The sequence below is a fragment of the Branchiostoma floridae genome, chromosome 3 (assembly GCF_000003815.2).
Source record: "Branchiostoma floridae strain S238N-H82 chromosome 3, Bfl_VNyyK, whole genome shotgun sequence".
Lineage (NCBI taxonomy): Eukaryota > Metazoa > Chordata > Leptocardii > Amphioxiformes > Branchiostomatidae > Branchiostoma > Branchiostoma floridae.
The window spans coordinates 22,743,005-22,750,504 of NC_049981.1; the positions used below are offsets into that span (position 1 = coordinate 22,743,005).

The 7,500-nt window shown below is 41.8% G+C and overlaps 1 long non-coding RNA gene across 1 annotated transcript in view; it reads left to right on the forward strand.

The window, feature by feature from the left end:
- Positions 1 to 7,500, forward strand: part of LOC118412484 — a 57,448-nt gene that overhangs the window by 48,808 nt on the left and 1,140 nt on the right. Inside the window, exon 2 of the long non-coding RNA XR_004830773.1 lies at positions 7,213 to 7,378. This is a non-coding gene — a long non-coding RNA (uncharacterized LOC118412484). The remainder of the gene's footprint in view (positions 1 to 7,212; positions 7,379 to 7,500) is intronic.

Consider the following 7,500-nt stretch of genomic DNA (forward strand, 5'->3'; position numbering starts at 1 on the left):
TTTTTTTTTGGGGGGGGGGGGGGGGGGGGGATCGCTAGTGATTTCGCCCCCGGGGGGGCGAGATCACGGGGGAGCGAGATCGCTGTCACACCGGCATAACCGCCCTTCGGCGTAACACACCAGCTTCGAAGGCACGCGGCGCGGCAGCAGCTGGTTATAGTGCACTAAAGGACCCGTCACACCTAACTTTTGCACATCTATCTGCAAGCGTTCTTTAAAACTATCCAGAGATGATGCCCCTACTGTGCTTGGTGATAGCATACTAACAGTATTCCACTCTACGATAGTTCTGGGAAAACTTATCTTGTCTTTGGATAAAGAAAGCCACCTAACTGGACCTGACGGACGCGCTCAAGTTGTCCATTCGCAAAGCTCACCCCAGTCTCATTGTGACAGTACAGACCCTCATGATTACTCTCCAAGCAGAGGTTAGGCTCCGGCTGTTTTTTTAACGTTTCTTAGTCTTTTTTATCGGGCTTTCTATTTTGTCATTTTTCTTGAAGTACGCTAGCCAAAAATAGAAAGCCCGATAAAAACGACTAAAAAAAACGTAAAAACAGCCGGAGCCTAAGCTCTGCTTGGAGAGTACCTCATGATCACCTACATGCCCTCTTGGGCAAAACACTTCCCTAATGCTAAACATATCTTCAATCACAGCGAAGAACCACTGGATGTACAGGCACGCTCCACGCAACCTCTGTGCCGATATTTGCTATTTGGAACCTCGACCTTGCCCTTGTTTTCGGTACCTGGTCCAGAATGCTTATTGTCGTTTCTTGTACTGTAGACAGTGGGTATATAGAGTTGGAACAGTTTCTGCCTGTTTTGGTAATGTGGAGACGATGTTTTGGCGACACGCTGTGTTTATGGGAGAACTTCCAATTTGTTTTAAGGTACCAAACCGTGCACTGCAGCTGTGTTTAGCCTTATCTCTGTTTCTGGGGCTAGAATGAGACGACGTTGTTGTGAAAAAGCGATTTAAACAATGTGGAAAAATGTGCCAATTCTGTTTGCAAGCGTCCTCTCAGCAAGCATCTTTGATTGACTTCTATTGGAAAGGCCAAAGGATAATAAGTTCCCATATCCGTGTCCATCAATTTTCTTGTTGACTTTAGGAATTTCACGGACCTTGATTTGGCGCCGAATTTGCGGGAAAATCCAGGCATCGCCCCGGCGAAGAACGTCCGCCTAGTTATTAAAAATCGTTCAAAATTGCCGCTGGGAATTCCCCCCGTCAGAAGCGGCTCGCCTGCAGGTCACGGCATCTGCGGGAAGAGCAATCAAAGAGTATGAAGTAAAAAAAAAGTTTAAAATGTTTCGTAAATATTGCACCTGTGACATTTACACAACTAACAACGCACATAATAAAGGTCATGAACACGAGATGTGTTTTTTTCCTGATCGATTTTGAGGTAACGTTTCTATAAAAAGGCTAGAAAATGAATTATTCTGTTCAGTAATTTTTTCTGCTTTCCGGATTTCTGTCTATTAGAAGCTGCTGTTCTCAGACGGAAGAGCAAAACAAAGATACAAATCCAACCAAATGATGTTGTGTTGAATAGCGACAATATCGCAGTTTTCAAAAGGAAACGTAGTTTTTTAAACGAGGAAACTTTCAATTTTTCTTTATTTGTTTTTCCAGGGCAATACACTCAGATGTTTTGACCTTAAACCTACATAGCCTCATCTGTAACTAACAGATGAAGGAGCATACATGCGTCACACGTCAGGAGAGCTAAACGTCTGACAGCAAAACGACGTTAGCTCAAAAAGGTATTTGCTAATGACGATGATCAAAGCGTCCCACATACCACTGGTCGTTTTAGTGTGCGGAAATGGGCGACGTGCCGGTAAACTTGTACACTCTCATTACCGGGTGGAAGGTTGCTGATATGATCTCACGAGGAATGCGTCACAGAAACGTACGCAGAACGCACGTGGGGAAAGTTTTCTAGGAAGTTTTCAAACGCCACAAAAATAAATACATTTGGGGTAATTTTGTACACGCAACAACTACACGCATCAATGCAATGCAATACATTGTTTTTTGGAGGGTCCAATTATCTATTGTGTTTCTGATTTAAAATGTAGTTTGAAGAAAAGCTGTTGATGGTTACAACCATATCGGAAATTAGCTTCTAGCCTGAAGGATGTTAATTGGTTATAATAATACAAGCAATTAGCATCTAATTTGAAAGATGGCTGTTGATTGGTTACAATCATATCAGCAATTAGCGTGACGCGGTTTTCCATGGTGCTGAAAGACAGTCGTCTGGCCTCTTTTTTTATCGCAGACCAATTCCAGACGCACCACTACAGCTATTACTTTTCGTCAACATCTTTGCCTTCTATTCTGATTTTGTCAGGACTCATATTGTCTGTTCGTTATTTTATTCCGTTTAATCAACATGCACTTCACGTGTAACAACGTAACGTAGGCGAGGGATATATTTGAAGTTCAAGGCACCAGACAAACTATTCAGCAAATGCAGCTGCTAGAATGCATTACTCTGAACTAAAATGGTTGATAAACTTTTCGCACCTTCTTTTATTCAATTAGTAATTCAACTTGGCACCTCAAATTTATCTTGAACTAACCTAAATAATGCTCCATACAAAAAAAAAATTGTAGACAGAGTGACGTCCACATGGAGCCATGACTTGGAGAAGACTGAACGAGACATGAAGGCTGCTATTTTGATGACGTTTAATTGACGCAGATGTTAGTAGTCCCCCTCGACATTTGTCGCAAATAATACCTAACGCTAAAAATAACAGTGAAAGACTCGGAGACTTCTTTTGTACTCATTTTCTACCACGCTGTGACCCACACCATCACCGCCCACTTTACACAAGCCCCCACAGTCCCATAGGAGACTGCCAACCATACGTAAATACCACTTACTAATGCCCCGGACCCTATTCCTTGTTAGTTACTCTCAGACTTTAACCAGACGTATCCGCGGTTAGGATGCCTACGAGACCCATTACTGGTCATTATTATGTACTAATCATCGCGATGTTACCCAGGGGCTGCCATAGCCCACTCATTATCATGAAAAATGACTGTTTTCCTTCTACGCTTTGCAATGATTGATGACCGTACAGTATGACCTCCCACTCGTACATTTTTTTTCTACCCAAAAACGAACTCTCGACACCAGTCCAATGAGATTGGGGTATCAACTCATGCTTCTGAAACAATCTTGCTCTACAACAATGCAACAAAATAGTATCTTTATTAGCAACCAGATAAAGCACACGGATCGAGCTTGTTATCCAACTGTTGCTGTCCCCTCCCGTTCTTGTTGCATATATGATAACTATCATCCTACAGTTTCATCTGAAAGATAGTTTCGAATCAATATCTTCCGAGCTATAACTAGGAAACCAACTGCCAATATCTAGATGACATGTTGAACGCGAAAAAAACGTTGATATTCTGTAAGTTAACTATATGTTATATATAGCAAGGCACTTAAAAAAATACATTCTCCTAAAATGCCATAGGTTCATGAAAGTCCAACTCACTCTAATTAGCTCAAATGTCTTTTCTACAGCAGTTCACCTAAGGCAGTATCATTTACATGTGCTGTACTATAAACCCTGTGGCCGGGTTAGATGAAGAATTCATATTACCTGATGTACCAGACGTGATGCTCTTGGTTCCAAGCATGTTAACTATGTGTGACTTTAAATATTTCAAACCTTCCATTGACCTATATACTCATAACGGATGTCTGTGCGCAGCTCTTTTACTTTGATCGATGACGCGGTAACGTGACCGGGGGCGAGGGTCAAAAATTGCTTGCAAAAGCTCGATTTACATCGATTTAACTCATACTTTAATCCACTGGATTAAATTTTACGTATGTATACAATATCCACATGTCAGGATGCTCAGTTACGCTGATACTGATAGCTTGTTGATATAATCTAACATAGATCTCACATACATCATTAAAACGGCGTAAGGACCCTTATGTATGAAATTGATTTATCAAAAGTGTATCGTCAGCTTTGGCCTGCGGCATAAATAATTAGCGAGTTGGCATTTATTGAACATTTATGCCCGGATAGGTTCAATAAACTAGGTTGAGAGGTGAATGTAGCTACGGTAATGGGGGTCTGACAAGATATGCATAATCAAATCACCCCTTTCTAGGCTTGTCGCCGCCAAGTCTGGGAACGATGGTCTTCTAACCGCTTCTTCATCTCTCTACCTTTACTCTTTCCCGCAGTCATCAAACTTGGAGAATGTCAGCAAACTGTAGTTCGTATTTCCCAAGGGCAAGAGTCTTAGGGAAAGGTCTCCACCTCTTCGTCGGTGATGACCACGTCGGATTCCCCGCGATAGTTGCCATTCGTCATCGGGCGCGTCCATTTGTTACCCCGCGTAACGTTTGTCTCTGTCACGGTTCGGACTCATTTGTCGAGAGAGCCCGGGTCACCTGCATGAGTACATATTGACCCACATTATTAGCTGGCATCCCCGAGTGGGAACGGAACATTAAAAGAAATTGTCAATTTACAGGACGATGTGACATCAGGGACCCATAACACGTCGGAGACATTCCTCCACAGCACGAACTGGGTCAGCAGGAGGACTTCCCAATAACTCCTGTCGTTTTATCAATCACAAATAACCACAAATCTTTCATAAATATCCTTCCATCAGCACTAATATTACAACCATAGTTACCACGTATACACCTGCCTTTGGTGAACTATGAAAGTACTGTAATTTTGTTCAGATGACATTGGTAACATAGCTCCATGCTTTGCCTTAAGAACTCAGTTTTTGATAGCGTTATGATATTAAAAAAATACAGCACTATAGATAGAATAAGAAACGTGAAAAATGTTTTTCGTACAAGAAAAGTAATATGCAATTCACTATCTAAAGTGTTGAAGTTGTATCAACATTACATGATAATCCAGTTATGTCTATATAACCGGCAGCGTGGTCATATATATTCTTTTTCAAGGTAGTTCTTTTCCATCCCTCAGCCTTTGAAACTGAGAAAAAGTTTTTTTCAGGACCCTCCAACCCACGTTTTACTGGGACAGCGGTAAGTATCGACTTCCGGGGACATTCAACCCGTTTATGACGTCACACATATCGAAGATCACAGCGCGTCAGAGGATTGCCACAACTTGTGATGAGTCATTTTCTAATGTTGTGTGGGAGTTTTTCAAAAATAAGTAAAGGAATTGTTTTAGTTATTAAATACATCTTATTTATCCAACGTACTAAAATACCCTGTAGCGCTATCCGCTTGCTGTCTGGGATCTTATTTTCCTCTTGACTTTACGTATCATCTTACGCATCATCTACCATCATCTACGTACAGATTACTCTGATTAAGTGTCGTTTCACATCCCTAGTCTTATCTTTCTACACTTTCATTGAAAGAGAAAGCCATGTATTGTCCGGCTCAAGCGAGTCGTACGGTAATGTTATATCCGGTGTATTCAAAAGTGACATTGCTAGCGCGGTTGTAGATGTGACCGTGAATGGCAGGATCGACGAAGAGTATTAGATCACACCGAGTCTCTTCCTGTACGCGTCAGCAGGTGTGTGACCTTACCGAGTGTAAAGCGCTTTCTTTCACTTCCCATTTCAGTGATATGCAGGTGTTGATCGCCATTTTCATTTCAGTAGCTCAAGCGTACACAGCATATTCCATATATTAGTAGAAGCCGCTTAATTGCACGGCCTATTTGCCAGTGAATATCGTGCAAATATCTGGCTGGTGCAGTAATAAAGTTATCTCACTGGTCCGCACCAGTTCTGGGTTTGGGGATTCTGTGCAGTTAAAAGAAAGTGTGTATTGATCCGTTGTGCAATTAACTGGCTTTTATCGTATCTGCAAGAGTCCTCCTGGTGTTCTGTAGAAGTTATTTGATAGGTCAAAGTTTGATATTTCAGAAATCGCTTGAGATCTGATTCACTGAAATGAAAATAGGGACGCCACCATGGCGGCGGACACATCAATGACGTCACATTAACACACAGTATATCATCAAAGAGACGACCCAAACAACCAAGTTGTTCAGTACCCAAGCAGTCGCAGACAGTGAAGGAAATTGTCGCTAATTCACACATAATCAAAGCTATCAACATTTGAAAAAAATATCTATGACAAGTTTGGAGTGCATGGGAATGCATGTAATAAGGTATAGTCCACGGCTTGGAGATGGCAGGGCTTAAGTCGGGAATGCAAAGTTCGTAATTGCATTTTAAAGTGTCCAAAGGTTGCAACAGTGCCCAGCGACCCTCAACAAGGTGACCACAGGTTTAAGTTTTCATAACCTCGGCGCACTCTGCCGCACTGAATCCCATTTCTCTGCCGATCGCTGCCCTTTTCAGTCTGCGGTCAACTGAGAGGCGGGTGAGAAACATTTGCATGGTACGCAAACTTTGCTCTGATATATTTATCACGCCTAAATGGAAACGCCTGACATTTGACCTTGAAAGAGCTTATGCGAAATTTTCGAGCGGGATGAAAAATAACTCAGGGTTGGTGAACATAACCTTGAGGCTACATGCTCATTGACACGTTCATATGGTGTTACTTTCGCGCGTTTGACGGGTGGGGGGAGCAGGATCGCTTAGGAGCAGGCGGCTCGACTCGTGTTCTTTCTGACCTTTAGGTCAAAGGTCCCCTCGTGAGGTCAGGCAGAGGAAGGATGGCTACGATAACATTTGATATGCTGTCACTTGCCCTTGCACATGTACAGTTCCTGTGTATAAATATTCTTATATAAGCACATACTACAGTTCCTGTGTATAAATATTCTTATATAAGCACATACTCAAAAGAACTGAACTAAAACCGCTCATCAGACTAACTTGTCAATTTGCTCCTGCGTACGATACTAAATGCCTTTGAGTTCGAGTGCTTTGGATAGAATGCAAATTTTTCTCCTATTCAAATACATAAGAGAAGCACGTAGGAAATGACATTAAACATTTTCAAAGGATGGGACGGTGCCAATACAAAGGGCGAATTACATTACAGAAATTTGACTTCTTCGAACGAACTGTTTCCATATCGTTGTGTACGTGATCTTTGATAGTGAATAATTTGATACGAAAAACATGTTGTATTCTGTTTGTTTCACTTTTATAAGACATTGGGATATCTCCTCCAGCAATATTACCAGTGGGCTATCCCCCTGCTACAGTATTGTCTGTGCCCTTCACAGCTGTGTGGCCCAAGGGCTATAGAAACAGAGATGGGTACCGCCTCTATACACTGATCGTGGATGTGTGGAAAGGATATCAACTATATCTTCCAAATCTACTTCATCTGTCCGAAACCTACTGTATTCAATCCAGACGTTGTTTGTCCTCTACTGGCTTTTGATCATGGTGAGTTTAAATCTACGTATAGTTGAAGGAAAACTAACACTGTTATATCTATTCCTTGGATGATTGTTGAATTTGGTGTTGGTGCTAGTTAAGTCAGAAGTTTGGATTACTCTAAAGAGAGT